Below are 11550 nucleotides of genomic sequence, written 5' to 3'. Positions count from 1 at the left end.
ATATCATCATCAAAACACTAACTCCTCTCAAGAACATCATGTTCTTGAGGCAACAACAATCAACCTTAAATCTACTTAGCTAAACATCAAGATTTCAACAACATCACCTTCAAAACTAGGTTTATAACTAAATACTAAAAGGATCTTGAAATTGAATCTTAAATAAAGTTGGGTCAAGGATTTTTACCGTTTTTGAAATCTTGAGATGTGTTATTGAGGATGGTAGAGTCTTGGAAGTGCTTGGTATAATTTTTGGAACCTAAAACCACCATTGAAATCAAGAAACCAAAGAAGGGTTACTATTCATACTATTTACTAGTAACTTTCTTGATTTTATTTCACCCATCAAACCTTGATAAAAAGAGATCAAAGAATTATATTACCTTAGTTTGGTTGTTAGGAAGCTTGAGAATTAATGGGAGGATTTAACCATGGCTAGAACTTTATATTTTGATTTTGAATTCCTCCCTTGATGAAGAAGGCCGAATGGAAGAAGTGAAGAAGGGGGGTTTATGCTTGCTTTCTTGGTTGCTTCTTGGTTGTTTCTTGGTTATTTCTTGGAAATGAGGTTGTGATAGCTTGTAGTTGATTTTTATTCCTTAGTATATATCCTAGGATTTGATCTTGGTTGCAAATCTTGGAGACAAAACTAGCTAGCCTTTGTAGTTTACAAGCTAAGCTACTTAACTTAGCTCTTTAGCTTACTGTTTGCTAGCCCTTGGTTGATCATCCTATACCTTAGCTCACTATTTGATAAATTAACCATGGTTACTTTCTTACCATGGTTAGTTAGTGCGTTACACTTATTTAATCGTCTACGCGTTCGCTCGGTCGCTTAAACATTTTCGAAATACTTTCTCGTAAATGGTTCGCGACGTAATTCCTTTCGTATTTATTCCTTTTATTTTGAATTATCATTCTTGGACATAAATTCGTAGGGTTTTAAATTCATAGTTATATTGTGATTCCCGTAATCCTCGATGATTCGTAAATATGGTCGTTTTCCAAAGTTCGTTTTCTTCGAAAACTAATAGCGTTTATATACACTCATTTGGTACGTATAATCAAAGTATCAACTCCGAAACTCATTTTTTCATGCACTACATAGTGTGGGCTAAAACATTTTCCCCATCCGTCAGGGTTAGTATTCATTAAACGTTTTTACAAGGTCTCAAAAATTCAAGTTATTATATTACTATTCATAAAGGTCTTTTACCGATGTCAAAAATTTGGGTTCTTATAGTCTTCCCCCCTTAAAAGGATTCCGTCCCGGAATCAGTTCAGAATAGGTAGGAATATGCTTCTTGCATGACAACCTTGAGTTCTCACGTTGACCTAGTAGTATTTGATCTCTTCATAAAATTTCCACTCATCCATCCAATATATTTCCGGGTACTCGTCCTTGTAGTCTTATGACCTCTACACGTTACTCGACATACGCTAAGTCTGGCTAAGAGTTTATTAGCTCATTTTCAATCATATGTCTGGCTCTGACGGTTATATTTCCTAACCTTGATTCGTGGTATTCGTTATAACTTGCCGACCATTCGACGATGGTGCTAATTTATAAGTCAACTTTCTTGGTCCTTTAATTCTCCAACTGGTCCAATAACTCTTGAGTTCAACATTTCTTTCCCTTTCGAATCTCATCACTCCCTCCTCGGGAGGTACTTTCAACAATACCTGGTCAGTTACTTTGTACTTTATGTCTTTATAGTTCTGGTCCGCGTATCTCTATTGTTCATTATGGGCTGCCACTAGCCGGGTTCTGATAAGTTCTAGGAATTCCATTGGTATGTTGACTCAACTATGGTCCAGTATCCTCCGCTTACCAATTTCTTCCCAACCTAAGAGAGAACGATTCTTTCTTCCATACAAAGCTTATAGCGATTCCAATGCTCGTATGATAACTCGTTATTATCAATGATTCGATTAACATCCACTGGTCACTTCATTTCCCTTAAAAATCGATAATATGGATGATTAGCGCATCTTCTAGTGTTTGGAATCATCCTTCAACTTATTTGTTTCCCCCTACATCGCTCCTACTAGTGCTAGAGTTTCATTCCTTAATGTTTTCCCATTTTGGTGCATCCTCTCTATCGAATAAGTCATGAAGAAGTTCTCGTTGCATTTCTACACGCTCGTCGCCTGCTACACGCTTAGCGCCAGATTTAACATTTCTTCCCGTAGTAACGTAAGGCACGTCATCATCCTGTTGCCATCTTGAAGGAAGCACCATTTCATACGCAATTGATTTACACGTTTTAGGATCATGGAACGTTCAGCTTCCTTCATCGGTCGGACTCCTTTAATCATTCCTCGTATAATATCTATAGTACTACGATACCTTCTGGGTCATACTCGTTATTCTCGCTAGCGCATTAGACGTATTCACGTTTATTGGTACCCGCTACCAGTGGCCTTTATAGGGTGTGTACGATCTTTTTTGCCTTCTATCAGCTCTGGTAATGACATCCTTCATTCCTTCATGTTGTCTTTTGTTAGGGATATCGGCAACTATTTTTTGTATGCTCGCGTGGTAAGTACATCTACACGAATTTTCTGTCAACGATAGGCGATTCCCCTAACCGCTTCAAATAAAAAGGTAAGCCGCTAGACGTATCTTCAATGGCCCGGATAGTCCTCTCATTCTATTTATCGATTTGAGAACTCTAAGTCATGCCTCTGTTCGTCCCTTCTCGCGAAATATCTTGGGTCCTTGCGTGGCGCGATATCATGGGGTCTCTCTATCACCAATTATCTCTTCCGTGTTCATAATAATTTTATAGAGCGGAGATCTATCATTTGCATAATAAAATAAGCAGTCTTTATTTAATCTATCACTCAAAATCCTCAGATATTATGACGGCTAACTTGGTTCTTGAGAATCCTCTTTCAAAATTTATTATAATAAACTCTCACTCCCATTTGGGTCATCTATAAGCTGCAATCGCCAAAATTTTAAATCTTCGCCTTTCCTTTTCACTTTCAACTATGTCGTGTACTGACTTTCCAAATCAATGACATCCCTTTCATATCCGGTCATGACTAGTATCCTTTTAAGTTTCTAGTTGTATTTAATCCTTCCTGTCACGTTATTAAGGTTCTCTCCACATTGCCTCACTTCAAATTCATTCATTTGATCCTCCTCATTAGTTGTTCTGTGTTTTGTCATCCTCAATATATCTTTTCCTACTTAAAGTGTCGGCCACTACATTGGCCTTTCCTTGATGATAATAGATTTCTCAATCATAGTATTTGATCGATTTGACTATAGCCTCTATCTCGTGTTTAGTGTATTTTTTTTTCTCATAAGTAAACTCCTTGTCCCTTTCCGTCTGAACCTTATCGCAATTATTCTAGATCATTATTAGGACGCCTTATGTCACGGTCCTTAAGCTGCGAAGATTATCATTACATTTCATACAAAATCCTGTTCTTATCGTCGAGTATTTCAAGCAAGAGGTTATTACTAATCTTATGTTCACTTTTTTTTTGAAAGTCTTATTCCTCGAATTCATACATGATTGGTCTTTCCCGAATTCATTAGGTCTTAACCCAATAGTGTTTCACAAAAGCGTACCTCACTAATCACGTTATATCTCTATTATCGTTCTTCTATAACTATGTTAAAGATCCTTATGATAATAACTAAACATGGTATTCCCTTTTTAAAATAACTTACTCATCACGATGCCCCGATTGCACCATCATAGCACTGAGCTTTCAGTCTCATATTATATCAACCGGTTCTCAACTATACCTCTCTTTGTTCGGAAGGCAATTAGCCTTGAAAAAATGATTATCACGATATCGATGAAATTTAGACAATCTTAACAAGATTTCAAAATCTAATATCTGAACAAATAATGAGCTTTGAATAAAAGAGTCACAACACTCAGCCAATTTATAACTTGGAAGGAAGAATACAACAAGGATTATCCTTTCATGTCCTTAGAATTTTATATTGTGATATTATAGAGAATATCTATTGAAAGCAATGATTGCTGAATAATAACATCATACGAATGATACTTGTAAGATTTTCCCATTGAAATAATACTTTTCTTCTCGAATAATGAAAGAAATATCGAATAGCATTCTCAACCAAAGGTTAACCATTGAGGTCTCAAAGAGGTGCTATTTTGAAAGAAGGAATTTTACCCGATGATTAATAAATAAGGAAGTATATTGTTCTTCAATCATTTTGTAATTTTAATTGGATATTCATTATACAAATGAAAGAATAAAATATTTCATGAACAAACTATTTCATAAAACTGAATATGAATTCTCGTTTGAGTGGGCGACCTAGTTAGGTCTCAATTAAATCATTCTTTGAAAATTTCATCAACAATTAAATCTGGCATATATAATGCACTATGGACTAATCAAAATTTTATTGGAAGTGGAACTAGCAAAATAATAATTAGTCCATATCAAGCAATATTATCAACCGGCTAAGAAAATGGCCAGCACAATTGGTTTGGCCCATAGCAACTAGCTAGGACGATTAGCTAGGCCTTCGTTGTATTAATTAAAATTTTGACTAGTTAGGACAATTAACTAGTCATTCATGAGAACATATGCAACTAGGCATATTTCGGTTTGTTTGTAAAAATCTCAACATCATAACCACTGAAAAAGTTGTGGCTACCTGGATGATGATTTTGAATTAAAGAGTTTTTAAATTTGGGCCGAGAAAGACAATTATAATTCTGAGTCGAGTAGTCTTGATATCGGAACAATCGATAGCCTCTCATCGAATATTTCTTTCCAAATAAAGGGTACACTCATAGGTGCCCTAGTTCATATACTTTATCAGATCTTTAAATAGAATTGAATCGGAATACCAATATCAAATTGATACCCTTACTATGATTTCAAAGTTCAATATATAATTTCATCCCGATTAGAGGAAAAGGATTCCCGAGGAATATATGGATATTTCATCATCCATGTTTTTAACAATTTGTTAGATATTTACAATCTCGAGTGAGAAGAGTAAGTATGAAAGAAGAATCAAATGAAGATACTCGTTATGAATATTCATCGATGAATTGAGGGAAAATTTATATATATATATATATATATATCTTGGATAATTGAAATAAAGTATAAATATTCCTGAGTTAAACAAGAAGATCATAATCTATGAATGAAAGTTCATGGATTAACTAAAAAAATTGAACAAGTCCTTATGCGGAGAAAGACTATTCAAGATGGTCACATCAGAAGTTCAAAGTAGGGAACGAAAAGGATTGCCTGATATGACTTATCAAGGCGATACGAATGATCAACAATTTGGAGGGAGTAACGTGACAGTGAGGAGTGCCAAAATATTTCACTGATTATCCTAACTCTCTTTATTATCCGTCTGAGGATGATACCACCTCTTCATCTTTGTAATTCCATGTTACAGCTAGCGTCTCTTTCTCATCATTTTAAAATTGCTTACTAATCTTGATTGTCGCACGTATATCTGTCATTTCGGTGTTTTACCTCGAAGACCTTACTCAAAAATATTCCAAAAAACATCTGTTAAGCCGATAGTTGCCTGCTACACGCATCCGTTACTAACTATAAGTGGCCAGTTCCCCCTGGGAACAGATCAATGAGATCTCGTAGGGATCTCAATGCAGTCCATAAGTTCAGTGGCATGTGTGTGTAATTGAACATACGTTATCGAATATATATTAGAGGTCTACGTGTATATATACGTAGCCTCTGACATCATATCCACCGAAGAATTCTGCATTAGACTCACTGGTCTATCCTTTTTAAAAGGTTCTAAGATCGAACTATCGCTCATTGTAATCTTACGCCATCCAATTGTAGTCATGCCATCAATTCTCGATGCTCTCGATCTCTGAGCTAAACCATCATAACCTTACATGTTAAGCACACTAATAATATCATGTAGTGTAGTCGTCTTACGTTAACATTCTAATATAACATTCAAATCTTCCTTAATAGAAAATATCCTTAAGGGTATATTGGACACTATCTCTGGCAAACTCGTGATTAATACAATATTCACATCCTCCTTGGTAAAATGACACTGTCAACTAGTTTGGGCCAATAACTTCAATTGTATACTAATAATTAGACTTCATGGTCCTCACATGTGATGCCCCTTCACGGGCAACCTATAAAGAACTACGAGTAGCAAGGCTCGTGTTATCAAAATTTACATATGGTGTTGGTAATATCGTATTTACCCCAAATACTCTGGAGACTTACCTCCAAGTTCTACATCCCCATCCTTGCCAAATTAAATACGATTCTAATTTTTCTCTTCATCATTCTGATAATCTCTAATGGTTCTATTAGTAATACTTTAATACCTCAAATACCCATTTAATCTAACCTACACATTGAGGCTACATCCGGTAGTCCAATGATGAACTCTATATGAGCTCTTACGAAATCTCACATCTAGACAAAATCCTAACACTCTCGTCTCTAAGTACTTTAACTTAATGCTCTGATACTATTTCTGTAACGCCCCCAAATCCGGGGTCAGGAACCTGGATCGTCACGCAATCCTTCAATCATGTGTGACCTGCATTAACTCGATAATCCAATAATTCCATATCACAGACCCCCAATCTCACACACTCACAAGTTATAGCCTCAGAAACGACGTACGACAAGTATCATCTGTTATTAAAAGTCAAATGTACTTTACAGGATCTCAAACAATTATTCATAACCTCTACATGAAGTTACAATAATTACGACTAATATCTTATACCTATCTGATACTCTGGCACACCTGAGACAAGGCTGCCAGGGATTCTCTCCATGACTGCAAGCGACTAAGTCCCACACCGGTATATTGGTTATCTGTTGTGTTATGTCATTTAAAAGAAAGCAAGAGTGAGCTATAATGCTCAGCATAATAATGTACAGTGTGAAAATGACTGTATGATAAACTCACATAAAACATCATATATGATAATTACATTTTACTCAAAAATAGTTTTCCTTGGTGACACACACCTTCTTATGAAAACAATCCTTTAGTGGATTTTATTATCCTGCGAATACCTTAACAGTAAACCCAGCACCTAGGCTTGGGTTACGGTATTGTATTACAATTCCAATTGGAAGAATAGGACACTCGTTGGAGCCACCGCATACGATGATCAGTCGTAATACGATAATAGTAACCTTTTCTACTAGTAGAAGGGCGACACATTCGTATCCCGGTTATCACCCTTGCCGCATTCGGGCTATGTGTCCCATTTTTGGGTATACACATACTTCACAAGTTCCTGAGTATACAGAGTATCTTCGCCTGCGGTACCTTTGGAAGTCCATCTAGCACACATAGTACCAGAGACTACCCCTCCCTTGTCCTTTAAAAAGAATTCTATCAATCTCGAGAACTCGAACCACATCGAAGTTCCCCAAACATTTTTCTTGTTGATAGAAACAGTTTATTTTACTAAGATATAAATATATGTATATATATACGTACTTCCGAAATTTTTGGAGGAAGTACTAAGGATGTGAGTTGACTGTTGTCAACATATAATTGAATAAGGGGGAAAAAATTTTCTCCTTGAAACTATATTCAAAATATTAAATAAGTCGGGATAATATTCTCCGACGATCTGAAATTATTCGAATGATTTTCCGAAATCAGAAAGTATATTTTAAATCAGTATCTATAATTTTTAAATCAATAATAAACCCTTCAATGAATAATAAATAATTAAATGATAATCGATAAATAATTAAACCTCGAATGAGTTTACTCTCTAAAAGAATATTTAAAATAATATTCATCAACTAGTTTATGTCTACGTAATTAATAATCTTTAATGTTTAATCGGGTTTGAAATAAATAATCGTTGGAGTATACTACTCCCATAATAAAGGAATAGGTATATAGTATTTATTATTCGAACAATAAAATATAGTTGAGGGAATACGATCGTTGGGAAATCATTTTAATAAAAGTTCGAGGTATTTTAATGTTTCGTAAGTGGACGTTAAGTCCCTTTAAAACGTACTATTATGGACTTGTAATCGTCCTATAATATCACCGGAATGATTCCTGGGTTTTCATCTTAAAATCCCGACCGACTCTCTGTCTTACAATCATACGTCACGCTTAAAGCGGAATTAAATATTTTACGATATATATTTATCGTTCAACATCGCTACATTATGCGAAAAAGTTCAATTACTACGTATCATGGCAAGCATGGTATTTATGCAATGATAATAAAACAATTCTTTCACAACACAACAGTAAAATGAAGTTGGGTTCGTAAACTTTCCTGGAGTCCAAGACACGTTTCCCCGACTTCCTCTCATTCCGGGTTTTCTAATCAACAAACATCATAATCTTAATCAGTATTCCTACTCTGGTCACCAAATTATATTTCTAATAAGTTCAAAACTTCATAACTTTCATTATTTGACCGACTCGAAATAAGTATCACTGCTTGGTCGAAACGGACGGTCCAAGTGGTCTTCTAGAATTGACTTTACCGAATATTAGTATTACGCGGCTTGCACTCTAACATTTTTAATAAATCTTAAAATTAATATTTTAATACGAAACCACCTCAAGGAGCTTCTTGAGTGATTTTAATATTTATCCTAAGAGTTTCATTTGGATAAAATGAATTTAATTAGGTGAAAAGTATTTCAAAAGTTTGGTCAACTACGGAGTTTTACTATTCAAACTGCTTTCACTAAAACTTTGATATCTCTCAAACCGTTAAATCAATTGATGCACCATTTTCTCGTTCGCGATCTAGACAAACTTTAGGACACATCATTTGAAATTAGTTTTCTGGTAACAGGGGTGAAAATCCCGAAGTGACAGTTTCCTAACAGGGGGTTATTTTGACATTCGTACTTCGCGCGACCTCGGCTCCGACATTTTTTTAAAATTGAAAAATCAATATTTTTACTTGAAATTTTTATGGAAACTAAAAAACTCTATTCATTATTCTCTGTAAATATTTCATGATTTATAAATATTTTTAAGTCGATGCTTTATATTTTCAAAGTACGTAATTAGTAGCAGTTTTTGTCACGTGAACCACTTTTAGTAAAACGGCCATAACTTTTGATCCGTAAATCGGAATCAAGCGATTCAAGCGCCTAAACGATCCTTATAAAATTTTCTATCATAATAAAGGGTTATTTTTCAAGAAACTACTGTATACATCCTCGGGACCTTCTGCAGAAACTTAAAGTTACATTTTGTTCGTTTTAACGAGATTACGTTTACGATCGAGGTTTCGTTTACGCCCTAAATCTTTATACTACCACAAACAATCATCATATCATCATCAACACACTAACTCCTCTCAAGAACATCATGTTCTTGAGACAACAACAATCAACCTTAAATCTACTTAGCTAAACATCAAGATTTCAACAACCTCACCTTCAAAACTAGGTTTATAACTACATACTAAAAGGATCTTGAAATTGAATCTTAAATAAAGTTGGGTCAAGGATTTTTACCTTTATTGAAAGCTTGAGATGTGTTCTTGAGGATGGTGGAGTCTTGGAAGTGCTTGGTATGATTTTTGGAACCTAAAACTACCATTGAAATCAAGAAACCAAAGAAGGGTTACTATTCATACTATTCACTAGTAACTTTCTTGATTTTATTTCACCCATCAAACCTTGATAAAAAGAGATCAAAGAATTATCTTACCTTAGTTTGGTTGTTAGGAAGCTTGAGAATTAATGGGAGGATTTAACCATGGCTAGAACTTTAGATTTTGATTTTGAATTCCTCCATTGATGAAGAAGGCCGAATGGAAGAAGTGAAGAAGGGGGGTTTATGCTTGCTTCCTTGGTTGCTTCTTGGTTGCTTCTTGGTTGTTTCTTGGTTGTTTCTTGGAAATGAGGTTGTGATAGCTTGTAGTTGATTTTTATTCCTTAGTATATATCCTAGGATTTGATCTTGGTTGCCAATCTTGGAGATAAAACTAGCTAGCCTTTGTAGTATACAAGCTAAGCTACTTAACTTAGCTCTTTAGCTTACCATTTGCTAGCCCTTGGTTGATCATCATATACCTTAGCTCACTATTTGATAAAGTAACCATGGTTACTTTCTTACCATGGTTAGTTAGTGCGTTACATTTATTTAATCGTCTACGTGTTCGCTCGATCGCTGAAACATTTTCGAAATACTTTCTCGTAAATGGTTCGCGACGTAATTCCTTTCGTATTTATTCCTTTTGTTTGGAATTATCATTCTTGGATATAAATCCGTAGGGTTTTAAATTCGTAGTTATATTGTGATTCCCGTAATCCTCGATGATTCGTAAATATGGTCGTTTTCCAAAGTTCGTTTTCTTTGAAAACTAATAGTGTTTACATACACTCATTTGATACGTATAATCAAAGTATCAACTCCGAAACTCATTTTCTCATGCACTACATAGTGTGGGATAAAAAGTTTTCCCCATCCGTCAGGGTTACTATTCATTAAACGTTTTTACAAGGTCTCAAAAATTCAAGTTATTATATTACAGCCAAAGAAAAACTACTCAAAAAACTCAACCAAAAATCCATTGGACCTAGTCTATGCAACTCCCAAGCCTGATAAAGAAAAGTTGCTTGGTAGATCTATTGCTTATCACAAGGATCCAAGAGACTCAGTATTGAAGAAGAGAATTGCTAGAATCTACAAGCATGATAAATTGATATGTGTGATGGATGGACATCCATAATTTTCAGAAGCTAAGAAAGAAGAAAAGGTGAGGCTCAAACAACAGAAAAGGCAAGCTACCTTAGATGCCAAGAACCAAGCTAAGAAGCCTACAACCACAAAAACTGAAATGCCTACTGTGATAGCTGAGTTTGTGAATGAAGAAAAGCAAAATGAACCAAAGCAGAAAAAAGTTCCAAGACAAAAATTTAGAGCAAACAGGAAGCTGGATTTTGATGAAGAGAAGGAATAGTACATGCCAACCCAATATACCACTACAAGTCAACCAACCTTACCCACAATGGAGGAGGCTGAATTCAAGGTTTATTCTGATATAAACTTCCATGGTAGATGAACCTATAGATTGGGAAAGCCTACCAATCCCTGATCTAAACATCCCAATCCCAACCAAACCAAGGAAAACAAAGAAAAGAGCAGTCAAACAAGCCAAACCTGTCAAACTTCAATCCAAAGCCTTAGCCAAACCTAAACCACCTATCAACAAGAGAGATCAACTCTACATCTGTAACATCAAGGAGTTTTCAGACCTCAATCTCTAACTGGATGTGCTAGATGAAGTAAGAGCTATTGATGCTCACAAGAAGCTTCCAGAGAGATTGGTGTTCAGCTACAAGGGTGGAAAAGAGATGACTTGGCCTCTTCACAGAATTCTCAATGAAGTCTACTCTGTCTTAGTGAAGATATTCTCCTCAATGAAGAAGAACTTTGGGTTCAATATTATTGCCAAAAGGGAGATACTGAACATAATTGAGAAGATAAGAGATAGTTGGAGAGACCCAAATGCACTCCCAAGAGTCTTAACTATTCCCTACAATGGAGATAGAGTGCAT

The sequence above is a fragment of the Apium graveolens genome, chromosome 9 (genome assembly GCF_009905375.1).
Source record: "Apium graveolens cultivar Ventura chromosome 9, ASM990537v1, whole genome shotgun sequence".
In the NCBI taxonomy this organism is placed as follows: domain Eukaryota; kingdom Viridiplantae; phylum Streptophyta; class Magnoliopsida; order Apiales; family Apiaceae; genus Apium; species Apium graveolens.
The sequence above is the reverse complement of the archived record's forward strand: the minus strand, read 5'-3'. Positions refer to the sequence as shown.